This window comes from Eubalaena glacialis, chromosome 4 (genome assembly GCF_028564815.1).
Source record: "Eubalaena glacialis isolate mEubGla1 chromosome 4, mEubGla1.1.hap2.+ XY, whole genome shotgun sequence".
NCBI classification, from domain to species: domain Eukaryota; kingdom Metazoa; phylum Chordata; class Mammalia; order Artiodactyla; family Balaenidae; genus Eubalaena; species Eubalaena glacialis.
Genome location: NC_083719.1, coordinates 78,450,939 through 78,466,847, shown reverse-complemented (window position 1 = coordinate 78,466,847; position 15,909 = coordinate 78,450,939). Strand labels below are relative to the sequence as shown.

Genomic DNA, 15,909 nt, shown 5'->3' with positions numbered 1-15,909 from the left:
CACGTACGTGCTGCCCTTTTCCACCTGATAATCCATCCGCAGTTTCATTTTGAATCACTGACCATCTTCTTCTCCAGGGCTGCTGTGACACAGGGAGCTCCAGGTCCAATCCCCAGCCCTCTGACCTGTTTCCTTCTGGAAGCCTTTTCCACTTGCTCCATTCTTCTCTGCATTCTTTAATATTTAGTCACAAACCCTCTGCCTTCTCTCTTATATTACTGCATCCTCGGAGAGTTGATTTCTCCCCATGACTTTATTTTTTTTTAATACATTTATTTATTTATTTACTTTTGGCTGCGTTGGGTCTTCATTGCTGTGCGCGGGGGCTACTCTTCGTGGCGGTGCACGGGCTTCTCATTGCCGTGGCTTCTCTTGTTGCAGAGCAGGGGCTCTAGGCGCACCGGCTTCAGTAGTTGTGGCACATGGGCTCAGTAGCTGTGGCTAGCAGCTCAGTAGTTGTGGTGCACAGGCTTAGTTGCTCCGTGGCATGTGGGATCTTCCCGGACCAGGGCTTGAATCCGTGTCCCCTGCATTGGCAGGTGGATCCTTAACCACTGCACCACCAGGGAAGTCCCTCTCCCCGCCGTGACTTTAAATATCATTTACTATGTGAACAGTTCTCCATACTTTATCAGCAGCCCTACTTTATTACCAGACAACATTATTTTACCTTAAAGGGAGGAAGCCAAGAAAGTCAGATGCAGGCTCAAATGCCTACTCCAGCACTTATTCATTCACATTAATTATCCTCCCAGAAGCCTTCAACCTCATCTGCAAAATGGGAGTAATACCACCTGCCTCTGGAGTTGCTGTAAGGGCCAAATGACATAATGCAGGGAAACTCATCTGCCGCTGAATTGCTTGGAGTCTGCCTCCAAGTCCTCATTACCATTCCATCCTTTTAATTTCTTTCCCTGCCCACACTTTCCCTAGTCTAATCAGGTATCTCTCACACCTGGATTACATCAAGGCCTTTCTAATAGTTTCCATGCCTTGTTCTCTCCCACCCCCGACTTCTAGCTCCCAATCCTTTCTATCGCTGCCTAATTTACCTGAAATAAATGCATACCATGTTCCCACTCCGATGAAATACTAAACTCTCAGTGGTTTCTCACTGTCCTAGATAAGGTCCAATGTCTTCTGCCTGAGCCTTAGACTTTCCACATTTGACCTAATCTCCTCATTCCACTACGTCTCTTGCTATGCCCCACACCATGTCTCCCCACTTCCCAGGATGCTGTCCTTCCTGTCTCAGGAGAACCTCATCCGGCAGCATAACTCACTGGTTAAGAGAGTGAGAGGCGGCTCTGGACTCAAGACTGGTGGAATTCCAGCCAGCAATGAATTCATGTGCAACATCGAGCAAGTTCCTTAACCTCTCTGTGCCTCAGCGTCCTCACCTATAAAATGAGAATAGTAACAATTCTTACCTTATAGGGTTGTTTTAAGGATAAGTTGATGTACATGAACCCATTACAACAGCGCTTGGCAAGTGGTAAGTGCTGGACAAATGCTAGTCGGTGTTATCACCATCATGCTCCCATCCACCGCTGAGGAAGCCTTTCTTGTCATCCCCACGGCTGAGGAAGCCTTTCCCTGCTCAGACAGCTCCTACCCTCCTCTTGAAGATTTAGCTCAAGATACAACACCTGTATCTGCTTTAGCTCACATTACCTCCTCAACTCTCATATGTTTGTACTTCTCACTTGAACACTTAATCATATATGCTGGTGAGGGTTACTGCGTCTTTTCTAAGTGTATGTCATGTCTTATCAATGAAGCTGTAAATTGATCAAGAGGCAGGGGTCATTTCTATTCTCCACAGTGCCTACCACAGTGCTTAATAGCAGAGAGGAGCTCAAAAATCACTGTTGATTCCAATATTTGTTTTCATTTTCTAATTGTCAATTAAAGTTTCATTTAAACAAAGAATGAAGTATAGTTTTAATACCTTGGTTCTTTTTTAAAAAAAAGCTAGAATCAAGAATATAATTAATAAATCAGAAGTAAGGTTCAGTCTGATAGCTTCTTAGTGGCGATGAGTCCACAGGTAAGTCGATTAAACCTGAAGAGCATCTGGTTTCCCATGTGGAAATACCATGCACCCCACAGGGCTATTGCGAGAGTCAATTACATACCAAATATTAGGGCAATCTGGGCAAAGCACAAAACAAATATTAAAATTTTTTTTTTAATTAAGAAGTTCTGACAAATCAAAACCAAGTTAACTGATTTTTAACTTTTAAAGTTAGCTCTGCTAGATGCACAAGAGAGAAATGTATAATTTCCTTCTGAACCATAATGAGATTCTTATCTTAATAACACATCTCAAAAAATGAAAGAAAAGAAATCATGTTTTTTTTTTAAAGTTCTTTCTTCACAGGATCTGTCAGACAGACCCAAACCCGAACTCCATGAGGGCAGGGACCATGCCTGTCTCAGCTGCTGCACATACCCAAGCATCGCACACAGTAGTTGCTTAACAAGTATGTGTTAAATAAATAAATGTATAAATTTGTACATGAATAAACATGAATATTATCTGATGGCTCAAAAGCAACATTATACGAGTTTTATTCAATCATCAGAAATTTTGTCCAAAGCACAGGTCAGAAAACTGGTTAGGAAAACATAAACATCTAGTCTTTTACATCCTTATTGTCATCACCCAGTAGTTGTATAACTTTAAAAAAACGCATATACACAAAAAAATCCCTGAGCTACTTCCTGTAAGACACCTGGAACAAACAATAGACGGCTAATGAGGGGCTTTCTAAAGAAAGCACTGACGTTCTTCACAAACACCATTCATGGACCCAGTGAGAACAGGTTTACGGTGATGGATTATTCACTTTAGGAGATGAATATTCAGATGTTTAGCTCTGTGTCTATTGTTTGCCACGCAGTCACACCATGACATACCGTCTTGTCTTGCAATGCCTTTAATTATTTACCATAATAATGGTGCTTCTAAAGAGAACTGCAACTCAGTCACCTAACAAAGTATAGTATTTAATCATAACAAAAAACATGATTCTGATGAAATGGGTCATCTATGAATGAAGTTGAGCCATCTCTTTCAGGGAGAACATGGCTTTGTGCCAGCAGATCTAATTAGGGCACCAACTTACATCTCAGCACGTATGTAATATAAGAGCAGGTCAATTGTGATAGGATCTTAAGTACAATATGAAGTTATAAGAGATCAGAAGAGGGAGACTATTTCTGAGGTGTAGGTTTGAAGATGGCTAGGAAAAACTTCACAGAGGAGATGGGAACAATTTACTTAGTATTAATTGCAGTGTGATGGGGAGGTAGGTGAGGACTATAGAATCTTCCATATGCCAGGAACTGTGGCAGGGGCTTTGGGCATCTGATTTCAATATATCTTTATAAAATCCTAGGACCTAATCATTATTATCTGCATTTTATAAACGAGAAAACTGAGGCTCAGAGAAGTTAGGTAACTTATCTAAGATCTCACAGTCAAGAAGTTGTAGAGCTTGGATCTGAACACAGACATTGACGATAATGCCCACGAACTTTTTGCTGTAACAAGTTAACTCCCCTACTTTCAAAAAGTAAAATAAAAGATTTTAGTTTTACAAAACATGGAGTTGGAGCCCGAGATGGGGTAGTCATTCCAGGTGAGCAGAACAGCTTGAGCAAGACTTAGAGGTGGGAAAGTACCAGAGATAATCAGTCCAGAGTACAACCGGTTGGATGAAGTAGAACACGGCAAAATGAGGCAAACTGAACACTGCCTGGGGGAACAGAATATGATTCTATCTCAGCTGAGTATGCTATACATTCATGAACTATGTTAAAATAACATAAAAATAAATATTATTTAAATATAAATATATTTAAATATATTACATTAATAGATTTAAATATATTAAAATATATTTTAAAATATATTTATCTTAATTAAATATAATTAAGATATATTATCTTAATAATATATTAAGATAAAAATAGAATGCCTGAGCTCTACTTGCTCTGGGAAGTGGAGAGCACATGCAGCTTTGGTCTCTGATGCAACCCTGTGGGCAGACCTCAAAATAAACATCCATATGTTGCCTGGCAACCGGGACAGTAGCCACAGTTGATCTGTGATGGCAATCCAAGAGCCAGAGAGACCTGAGAACATTTGGCCACACCTTGTGAGTGCCTGATTATGAGGTCTAACACAGGACCACCCCAAGTGCTTAGAAAAAATCCACAAAACGCATGAAGCTGAACTTCCAGTACTATAAAACAATTGTTTCATTTTCATTGCTTTGTGAACTCCACTTTTCCCCCTTTCCCCCTCTCTGCCCTGGGATGATTATTTTGTAAGCAAGGAAGAGAGCAAGCCACGTAGCCTGGATTAGTCATCAAAGAGCAGAAATGCAGCTTTTTTTTTTTTTTTTAAGTTGCGTCCATGCCTCCAGGGATCCTGGTTGCTTTTCTTGATGCATGAAATAATTCCAGCTATGTCTGAATTTGGCTGCCCAAGACAAAGCAGAGAAGTTAGACACAGAAAGGACAGCCTACTTTCCTCTTGTGGCCCCTCCCCTAGAAAAGGTTTGTGCATCTAGGATCTTCTTAAGCCTGTGAGTCACGCAGTTTCAGCAGATTAGAAGCGATATAATGAACAATGAGGAAGACAGCCCATGACAAGCTCTTTGAACTTAAGTCTTAACCTCTCTAGAACACAGTTTCCTCATCTGTAAGCTGTCAGGCTTGAGAACTCTGTTGTTCTGCAATTCTAACATGATATGCTATAAATATGTAAAGCTTATTAAATAATGTACCCAATGATAGATGTTCAAATGGGAAACACAGGAGTTTAGCCTCTGGAGTCCCATGGACCTGAGGTCTCATTCTAGCTGTGTAACTTCAAGCAAGCTGCTCAACCTTTCCAAACTTGTGTTTTTTATTTGTTAAATGGGTATAAAGATGACACCTACCTCATAAGATGGTAGTGAGGATTTCATGAGGGTGTGTTTATAAGGCCTGGCACATGGTAAGTCAGTAAACAAAAGTGATCTGTATTATTTTACAAATATCAACAGCCTCAAAAGTTCTCCTCAGTCTCAGAATGGTGGAGCACTTCTGTGGTGACCACCGCTTTGAGAAATTACACAAGCATGTTGTTTATCTTAAAGAGAAAGGGCAATACTATTTTACATTATGAATTTTTTTTGGATTGAAATGCATGGCTTGTTTATCCTAAAAGATTATGAGCTCATCTAAAGCATATATGGTTACTGATGATATGATTACTGTATAAGAATAAAAAATTCTGAGCTCTGCTGAACAGTTGCCTCAGAGCCTTTCAGCTTGGTTTCCATAGTGCTTTCAAATTCATTCCTTAGGCACAGACCTAACAGAGTGTGAGAGAAATGAGAAGTTTTATGGGTCGTTGTGTTATGAGACCAACTGCCAGCCTCAGTCTCTGGGATGACAGACTCAAAGTGTCTCAACGAAACTGAGAGGGCATGTAGGAGGAAATACTGGCATACAGCCAACTGTGTGGCGGCTGAGAGACAAGCCTGTCACATGGCTGTTCTTGCAGCTGGCTTCTCAGTGAAGCATGTTCTTAATAAGAAGGCTTAAATGACAGGAATTATTACAAAGTTCCCTTCTCCAAGCTGCTTTCCAAATAACCAAAATGAAAATGTGGGGTGCAATAAAATGTCGTTCTGGAAACCACATAGGAAAAACAACTTCACAAATGTACACTAACAGCAAGCTTAATCTTTGCAAATATTAAAGAGGTGATGTTATGTAGTTAGGAGAATGGCTGTGGAGCCAGACCACTTGAGTCTGAATTCCAGCTCTGCTACCAGCTGTATGACCTTGAGCAAATTCCCTAACTGCTCTGTGCCTCAGTTTCCTCATCTGTAAAGTGGAAATAATCATAATACCTTCCACCACATTTCATCCCACTTTCACCTAAAATAAAAATTCAGTAGAATAGGAGAATTGATTTTAAAATAGGCTTCATTTGAAATTGATGTAAAAATATGAACAGTGTTGCTTATCCTTCAGTCTAAGCAACTGTATTCCTACACTATAAGGGAGTTTTTTGCTATGTAATTTAATCCTGCTTTTTAAAAATTTCACCGTATTCAAAGATGTCTAATTCATCCCTCCTCTACTGCTTATTAAGACATCTAAAGAAACTCTGTCAACAAAACTCTTATTTGCTAATTCCAATCAGTGGACAATACTCTCTCTTTCACAGAAGCAGGAAATTTCATTCATCAGAGAGAATATCAACAGCATTAAGATATTGAGCATAATAATAGAGGGCACAACATTAATTTCTAGTGTTTTTTGAATTTAGATACAAATTCCTCTCTTGGTTATTTAAACTGCCTGGATATAAACTACTGAGTCTAGGATTTTATAAGACTGGTCTACTGAAAAGAGCATTAGAATCAAATAGAATCTTGCTATCTGTGTGACCCAGGGTAAGTTATTTAATCTCTCTGGGCCTTAGTCTTCTCATTTTAAAAATTGTCCTAATACCCACTTACCCATTTGCAAAATATGCAACTCTTAAGAGGATTAAATGAAATCCTATGTAAATCACTTAGCATAGTAGTTGTTTAACAAATTAATAAACGGTTGGTTTCTTTTTCTTCTTTCCATTTATTTTCATTTATCTAGATCCTGGAGAGCTTCTCCAAACTACATACATACTGCTGGACCTAACCCCTTTCCTACAGCTTTCCAGAATTATTTTCAGATTATCAGAACTAGTTAGAACGTCTTTTGTTTCCTATTGGTTGTCTTTCCATTTTGAATAGTAACCAAATCTTCAGTTCATTGATCAGGAGGAGAAGGTGGAGAAGTTATACACAAGCAGAAAAGATATGGTATATGGTTTATCACTGGTTCAACTGGAAATCAATGAGGGTATTTTGCCAAGATTTTAATTGCAAATATGTAGATCAGTGTTCATCACATTCAATCTTTGGAAACATGTGAAGAGGTGTAAGAATATGATTGCCAGAGGACTGGAGAAGGAAACAATTCTAATTTGCTAGGCTAGGAATCCTGGCCTACCACAAGAACATTGTTTGAGAATAATTCAGCACCCATTACCACAATAATTAAAAAGATTCTCAAAACCAAGGGAGGGCTCAAACTCAACAACCAAAAGAAGTTAGCCTTTCCTTGTTAATCTCTAGATATTCAGCAAGAGGGTACACTGTTTTTTAGTGATGTGGATCCTTTGTGGCTAAAATTTCAAACAATAATTAACTAATTAATTGATTTAAAATTCAAGATTAGAGTAGGACATCACATGGAAGATGATATAATTTTATAATATTGCTAGGGAAAAAAATGATCACTAATTCTAATCAGTGAAACTATACGCAAAGTATGCAGGATATTCATACACATTTAATTAATATTTAATTAAATTAAATATTCATACATCTTTAATTATTTTATACTAAAATTGTACATAATGATTACGGGCAACGAATGTTATGTCAAGTTATTGGACAATGTGACTGGCCGAGCATTAACACCTTAGCTCAGTGGTTTTGGGCCCAGGAACAGAATTACTCATAGCCAGTGTGTGGGGATCAGGGGAGGGCAGCAATGGACACTTAGAAACTTACAAAAGGGAAAGGGCAGGAGGGAGAGGGAGCAAGGATTATAGCTTAAAAAGCTGTAAGCCCCGCCCCCCCCCCCAGTGATTCTCAAACTCCTTTACATGGAGAATAACTGCTTTAGGTTGTTTTAAACAAGATGGCTTTATAGGGGGTGGGTGAAATGACCACTCTTTTCTACCATCTATTGTTACCCACTGGCACTTTGACAGAGATGACAAACAGCCTCTTCCTGCTTTCATTTGGTCAAAAGAAGGTACTAGAATGCATTAGATAATAGGATAGATTCACAAAGTTACTTTTCAAAAGTATTTTCCAGCTGGTTTTGAAAGGAAGATTTTTGGTGCTGATACCGCCAGCCCAGGTTACTAAAGAGCCTATATGTTCCCTAAAAAGCCAGTCCTGCAATACCCCAAGAATATGTCTTCTCCAGTCTCATGACCCTAAACCCTGAGAACACTTGATACTTGCGATTATGCCCGTAGTGCACACTTTTCTTACAACAGAAAAATATAGAACGCTGTAGACATCACCAAGCCCAACAGTGCTGTCATTTTATAGGCAGATATTCTGGACCACTAGAGAAACTCTTAATGCTATACACATCCACACATCTAGTGTATAGCTCAGTTGCAAGGATTTAAGAAAAAAAAAAAAGTGCAATTTTCAAAATATTTATTAATTGAGTTTTCAGAAAAATAATATTTGCCTATCTCTGTAAATCAGGAGTCTAAAACTCAAATGAAAATATACGTTGGGGGATGTGAATGAGTGTATCAGGCCAGTATGAAGAGGGAGTAGGAGGCTTCATGACAAAATAGAACATGTGTTCCTCATCTAAAGGCTTTCAAACATTTTAAATACACTGTGCAGGCTTAATAAAATTAATCTGAATTCTGATTCAAGAGCCCCCTTCTGTTCCAGACACAAAGAAATATTGTATAAAATTTAACATTAAAACATTAATTAAATAAAGAGATAAATCAAGAGATGGTGAATATGAAAGAGTAGTGGAGAATTCTGGAAGATGAAAATTCTGGCAACAAGTTTCAATTCCCTGCTGTAGACCAAGGCCTCTGAACCTGATACATCTTTGTAAATAAAATATTATGAAAAGATGCATGCCTAAAAGCATGAGGATATTCATATTCCAGGACTCTGATGATGACAAGCCATGGTAATGGCTTTTATATAAGAGGATCTTATTTGCCCTGTTGGATATAAACACAATTTCCTATTTTCATGATAAGGAGGAAATAGAAAAGGCTTATACAACTGAAAAACATACAAATAATTTTATTCTTTGCTCCTTTGTCTGGCCACCCTTAGTACAGCTAATAAAGAAACAATACGCAGGAGACTAAGCCCCTGGTTTCTCTGTAGGAAGTGTTCTCCCGCAACAACTCTATTCTGGGCATCTCTGGAGGCGCCAAGGTCTCATCTAGGTCTTTATACTGAGGTCACTTGTGCAGGGGACCTTAATCCACTACAGAGTCCAAAGAGTATGCCTGCACACTAAACTGGACTCAATCTCTTATAGCAACTTTGAGTGAAATGGGAGTGGTCCAGGCCCTTTCTCGGGCTCCAAAAGAGGGCCATAAACATCAATCACGTCAGTTCATGGGGGCCCCTCAGTATGATTCAAAAGTCTCAGCCCCTGTGAATAGCTACAGCTCTCACCAAGATTTCACTGCATTGCTAAGGTCAGAAGATGACTGCTCACAGATAGGCTCTGGCTAGCCCACCTCACTTCTTAGAGCAGCGCTCATCAAACTTTAACAGGTGTAAGGATTTACCTCGAGAGCTTATTAAGCCATAGATTCCTCAGTGATTCTGATTGGGTAAGTCTGAGGTGGGGCTTGGGAAATCTCCATTTTTAAATAAGTATCCCAGGTGAATTTGACGCAGATGCTCTCCAGACTACATATCATGAAACACTGAATTAGAGCATTCCAAGGGGGTGCAGTACATCCCCAGGACAAGGATCGGGAGAGCCCCAGGGCCATGGATTAGTCTGGAATTATCCTACTGGCCCGCATTTTCTATTTGAGAACCAAGAAACTTCTCTTTTCTAAAGAGACCCCCCCAACTGTTAAAGCACAGCTCTGCGCAATTAAGGAAGCCTTGCTTTGATTACAGTCAACTTCTTCATTCCTCAGTAGTCCATCGGCAGGGCTCACTGGGAAACTCCTTATATTCCAGGACTCTGATGATGACAAGCCACAGTGTCATCACCACTCACCCATATCTTAGCCATTATGATCAGTATGTACCATGGGGCCTAGAGAACTGAGGATAATTATAAGTGTGTTGGCAATATGTAAAAAAAACAAAAAACTGTTTACTAAAGTTAACTTGGTTAATCAGTAAAAGTAGACCCAAATCCTCTTTCCAACGTATAAGAAATCCTCCCAAATAAAACTAAGTGTTAGTTGTTTTTTTTTTAAGTGTTGCAAAGGGATCTGTGGGAAAAGAAAGAAACACTACCAACAAAACGGACCAAGCAGCACCTTTGTAACTAATGTATGCCAATTATTCTTGGGGAAGGAGTCAGTAAAAATGATAAAAGGTGAGTAGATAGGCATCTGAGGTTCTCCTTGTCTTGCTAAGGATATGTGCCCGCTGCGGGGCAGCTGCCAAATGCGAAATAAGAAACTAAATTGAGACAATGTGTCCTTAGAGATAAGTGTCTGGAATCCAGGGGCAGGTTATTCTGTTGATGAGCTGGTCTGCCCTCCCCTGCACCTTAGGTTGGGTGGTGAAGAAAGAAACAGGAAGATGAGCAGCAGAAACTTGTCAACCTCAAAGCTGGCTTGGAAGACGGACAACACAGACTCAGTCAGCTGTGGGGTCTCCAGTTCAACTGTGCAGAGCGCAGGACAGATGGAAACCTCAGGTATAGTTGACACCGGATGGAAATCCAGTCTGTCTACAAGGGACAGTTGTCAAGAACATCTCATAAGAGAGCCCTAGAATGAATCAGAACTCTCAGTCCTACATAACAGCACACAGAAAAGTATACAGGGGGAGACCATAGTACCTCTACTGGTAGTTAGGGGCAAGTCCGGAAAGCTGGGATTAAGAAAATACTGAATGAGGAGAGCCAACGCTTGGGAAGTTGGATGTGTTCAGACCTCTGAAGAGTCCTGCATCCAACTGACTGGTTGCAGATCTGCTTTAAGGGACTCGTATTCCTAATGTTTATTCCCAGAAAAACAGGGCCAAGCTTAACCTCAGCCCCCTTCCCTCAACCTTCCACTGTGCTTTCATAGCACCTTGATAGCAATGCTTTTTAGCACTTTTTACACTGTGTTTTTATATTTGTTATATGGACCATACTTCACTTCTGTATTCCTAGCACCATGTCTGGCCATTGTAGAAGTTAAAAAAAAAGAGTTCATTACTGATAATTTTGACTATCTACTCTTTAATCTTTAGCTAAAGGACAAACAGATATTAAGTTCCAAAAACTCTACTTATAAATCCAAGAGAACAAAAATGAATATTATTCTACTTTTTCTGCCTATCCAGGATAAATTTCTAAACTAGTGCAGTGGTATCTTAAGGCTCTGTTCATATTAAGATAAAACCAATATTCTTTTTCAATTCAATAGATATTTATTGAGCAATTACCATGTGGAAGGCACCATGGTAGACGCAATGGGGGTCCAAAGATGTGGATCCTGTCTTCAAAGGGCTCACAGTATAGTGAAAAGCTGGTATTCTAAGAACAAAGGTGACCAGAGGTAACCAAAGGTAGCCAAATGAGACTATGTAACCAAACGAGACTTTAGTGTGTGTTAACTTCACCCACTAAAACTCATTTTTTGGAAAGTATTTTATGGAGAGCTGTCAAACATGTTCTGAGAAACAATACAGTGCAATGGTTAAGAGATCAGGCTCTTACTCTCTTAATCTGAAAAATGGGCATAATAAGGGTATCTACTTCATCACTGCATCATCATCACATCATGTAAAGTGTTCAACATATGCCTAGAACCCACTAATTGTCAGTAAATGTAGCTATAACTATTAATACTCAGATCTAATACAGATTGTGCTAATCTGTTCTTTTTTCTGAAACCTATTAAAGTCACTTGCTAATGATTTATTATTATTGCCTAATGTGGACAGAAGGGCACAAGGGTAAGAGTGACACTTTACTAGCAATAAGATTACACATAGCCTCCACCCAAATCTCCAATGTCCAAATATATGGACTTGCTCAGAAGTCAACGTGTCTTAAGGGATACTGTAAAGTGCCTTAAAAATTGGAAATAATGGGACTGAGTAATTATTTATATGGCTTACCATAAAAATAGTGTACCAATTGTTCTTAACCAGGGGAAGTAACACCCAACTAAAGGGTATTTTAAGACATGTGAGAGAGAGAGTGTTTTTGTCATGCTCTGGCATTCAGTGGGGACAAGACAGCCCTGCCCAATGAAGAATCGTCAACCCAAATGCCATTAGTACTCTGTTGAGAAACACTGGGTAGCTGACATTTTTAAGTTAAAAGCTATTCACAGAGAAAAAAATAAAACACAATTGTTTTTGAAGACCCATTGCACTTTCCCAGTATGCAGATTATTAATTCAATATATCAAAAACTATAGGATAAAATGATTTCCTCTTATGAGGCCAGACACATTGATGCTAAAACACATATTCCAGATTCATATAGTCTTCAAAATGAGGGCACTCTGAGGTATAATGAAAGAAAAGATACAAAGACATCTATGTATACAGGAGAACATAGGCTGTGTGCTTTTTATTTAAACAGGACTGAACAATTAGATGGTTCATATTTTGGGAAAAGTAAATAGTCCTACCTAAGAAGTGGTGATGCATTAAAGATATAATTGTTATTATAAACAATGAATAGGAACACAAATATTTCACTGATTTTAAAAAGTCAGTTCAAATTAATTCCTCATGTTTTCTTAATTTTGTTTGTTTTATTCTTTCAAACTGCTATTTTACATGATACCTTTTAAATTTTCATTGTAAGAGAAGAATTATACTCAGCCAATTCATGGAACCATCAAGAAACTGAAGCCACCACTAATACTGTACTATAAACAACTCCTCTCTGCAGTGGGAATCCTCTCTCAAAGCATGTGAACTGAACCATAACCAACATTTATACTTGAATGCACTGCTTCATAAACACTGTCATGCAGTCTGTGAAGCTCACTTTTTTATAATAGTCACCAAGGGTCCTTGCTGCATGCACCAGGATTCCCGCTCCATCCTCATTGCTATTGGCCACCTACCCCTTCTCCATCAGTCAGCAGATGCGGCCTTTGCTAGTTCGGCATGATTTTGCTAAACATCACTACTTTGTTTTAATCTTATACTGTCTCCTAGAAGCCAGGCAGCATTCCCAGCGACAAATATCCTTTAGATACTGAAAAATCAGTGTGCAAAAGTTAAATTCAGTGCCCACAAACAAAATGTCAGGAAGAGGCACTCTTTTAAGTTACTCATTAGAAAATACACTTTACCCTTTTGAACAGTAGATGCCACTCCTTATCGACCTTCGCTGCAATGCAGAGGTTTTCTCTCTAGAAAACATCTCATATATCAGGAACTTTCCAGAGCTGCTGATTAAGCATTTCCCTTCCTCTGATGTAGGTATAGGTGGGTTCCTAGAGGGCTCGTCAGAGGCCCCAAGGTCCAGCCCTTTAAGGAAGTTTCTTAAACTCTGCCTCGTTTTCTCAAGCTGTAAAATGGGTATAAAGAACTTGCCTCTTACCCGTTTATAACTGAGGAATGCTAGGACCCTAACAATACAGAAAAGATCATCAACTCTCCATGAAAACATTTCTATTCTTGAAAGATAGGTACAAAGTACCCCTCAGCGATGTCATCCGACCACAGTCTCAGGCTGTGTTCAAGTAAATAGAACCAAACCATGTCACAACATTTGCCACACCACACCCAGCATGTATCAGATAAACGGAGAGGTTATACACAGTGAGCTCAGTCTCTAAAACGGAGGTCATCACAGTGGAGGGGGCAGGGCTCGGGGAGAAGATTGGGTCTAACCCTAGAGATAAAAGTGCCAAACCAAATCGACATTGCTCCTGCTTTTCTTCTTTCAGCATTTTCTCCGGGTCACACAAACTCCTGGTTTTGTAACCCTACCGTGTAAGATCACCAGACACATTCCCAGCCCAGAAGCCAGCAACAGTGGCGCCGACAGGGAGGAGGGGTCGACAAGTAACACAAGTGAACTTAGAACCCGTCTGGAAGAAAATAGATCCTCAAGGGCAAGAGACGGGTAAGAGCGCACGTCCAAGTCTGGGAGCCGTGGCAGGGTCCGAGCCTGGGACGCGCAGGGCCGGCGCGAAGGCAGCGCGGGCTGCCCGCCTGGGAAGCAGCCGAAATCAGTACTCACTCCGCGTCCGGCTTCCGGGCCCAGAGACTTCAGCGGGGGTTGGGGGATGTTTGCATTCCCGGTTGGGCTCGGCCCTCTCGGTTTCCGTTTGGAGCCTCAGCCCAGCCCGCAGAGAGGGAGGCGGCGGGGCGGCCCCAGGACGCGACGCTGGCCGCTCCCCGCCCCCTCCGCCCGCCCCCAGCGCGGTTCCGGGAGGGAGGTGCCCGCTGCCGCCGACTCATCGCGGGACTGGCATCTCGGAGGCTGGCAGACTAAACAGCGCGGCCTGTGATGATGCAGGCCACCGGCCGATGGCAGAGGTCTACCACTCCTAGGATGTCGCCAAAGGCCCAAAGTGGGCTCTTTGCAAACACACGCCCCCAAATATTACTTTTGAAGATATAAAGTAAATTAACATTTCACATTGTATAACGGATTTTTTTTTTTTAAAGAGCAGTTGAACAGAACTAGAATTCTACTGAATTACTGGACGTGATACATTATGACTAAACATTTCAAAATAACTAAGAAGGGATTTAAGCCACGGAATAAAATAAGAATTCATGAATTCATACTGCTATAAATAAATAAATGAATGAATAAGTATATAGGGGAGAAGGAAATGCTCTCCCTTAAAGAAGAATGCCAACTAATAAATGTAAGTGATGGGCTTAGAGAAAAGAGTTCTAAAATTTACAGGAAATATGGGAAGCCAACTTTTCCCAAAGCCGTAAAGCAATCACAGTGAAGACTCTGGACGGTGAGCTTGGGGTATGAGTGGAAGAGGCTGCGGTGGCGGGAGGCTGAGGATCCGAGGCCTCAGGCCTATAGCAAGTGACAGCTGAGCAGCCACTCCTTCCGCCTCCAGGCCAGAGGTGACGGCATTCGCAAGGCGGAGAGCTCAGGGGCACAGCGCAGCGGAGCACCCGCCTGCGCCCGGCAGTCAAAGCACGTGGAGTCCCCCTGACTTCTCCTGCTAGGTGTTCCTCACAACCACCTTGTTTATTATCAGTGTTCCTTTACTTCTGTTAAATAAAGGTGGCGAAGTAAGAGCCCTTCCAACTCTAATATTTTATTATAATTCCCTGAGAAGAAGACCCTGTCCTCATAATTCTTTTTTTTTTTAACATCTTTATTGGAGTATAATTGCTTGACAACGTTGTGTTAGTTTCTGCTGTATAACAAAGTGAATCAGCTATATGTATACATATATCCCCATATCTCCTCCCTCTTGCGTCTCCCTCCCACCCTCCCTATCCCACCCCTCTAGGTGAACACAAAGCACCAAGCAGATCTCCCTGTGCCATGCGGCTGCTTCCCACTAGCTATCTATTTTACATTTGGTAGTGTATATATGTCCATGCCGCTCTCTCACTTCGTCCCAGCTTACCCTTCCCCCTCCCCGTGTCCTCAAGTCCATTCTCTACATCTGCATCTTTATTCCTGTCCTGCCCCTAGGTTCATCAGAACCATTTTTTTTTTTTAGATTCCATATATATGTGTTAGCATACGGTATTTGTTTTTCTCTTTCTGACTTACTTCACTCTGTATGACAGACTCTAGGTCCATCCACCTCACTACAAATAACTCAGTTTCGTTTCTTTTTATGGCTGAGTAATATTCCATTGCATATATGTGCCACATCTTCTTTATCCATTCATCTGTTGATGGACACTTAGGTTGCTTCCATGTCCTGGCTATTGTAAACAGTGCTGCAATGAACATTGTGGTACATGACTCTTTCTGAATTATGGTTTTCTCAGGGTATATGCCCAGTAGTGCGATTGCTGGGTCGTATGGTAGTTCTATTTTTAGTTTTTTAAGGAACCTCCATACTGTTCTCCACAGTGGCTGTATCAATTTACATTCCCACCAACAGTGCAAGAGGGTTCCCTTTTCTCCACACAC

At 40.7% G+C, this 15,909-nt stretch overlaps 1 protein-coding gene across 8 annotated transcripts in view; it reads right to left on the bottom strand.

Annotated features, from left to right (window-relative positions):
* The window catches only part of CAST (calpastatin), a 124,996-nt gene that overhangs the window by 73,826 nt on the left and 35,261 nt on the right, over window positions 1-15,909 (bottom strand). Inside the window, exon 1 of one of the 8 annotated variants that reach the window (XM_061189474.1) lies at window positions 14,023-14,181. The exons of 6 other annotated variants lie outside the window; for them this stretch is intronic. The gene's annotated coding sequence lies outside the window, so the exon portion shown is untranslated. Of the gene's footprint in view, window positions 1-14,022; window positions 14,182-15,909 lie in introns of those variants that run through there. One more of the 8 variants, XM_061189475.1, reaches the window with a different exon arrangement.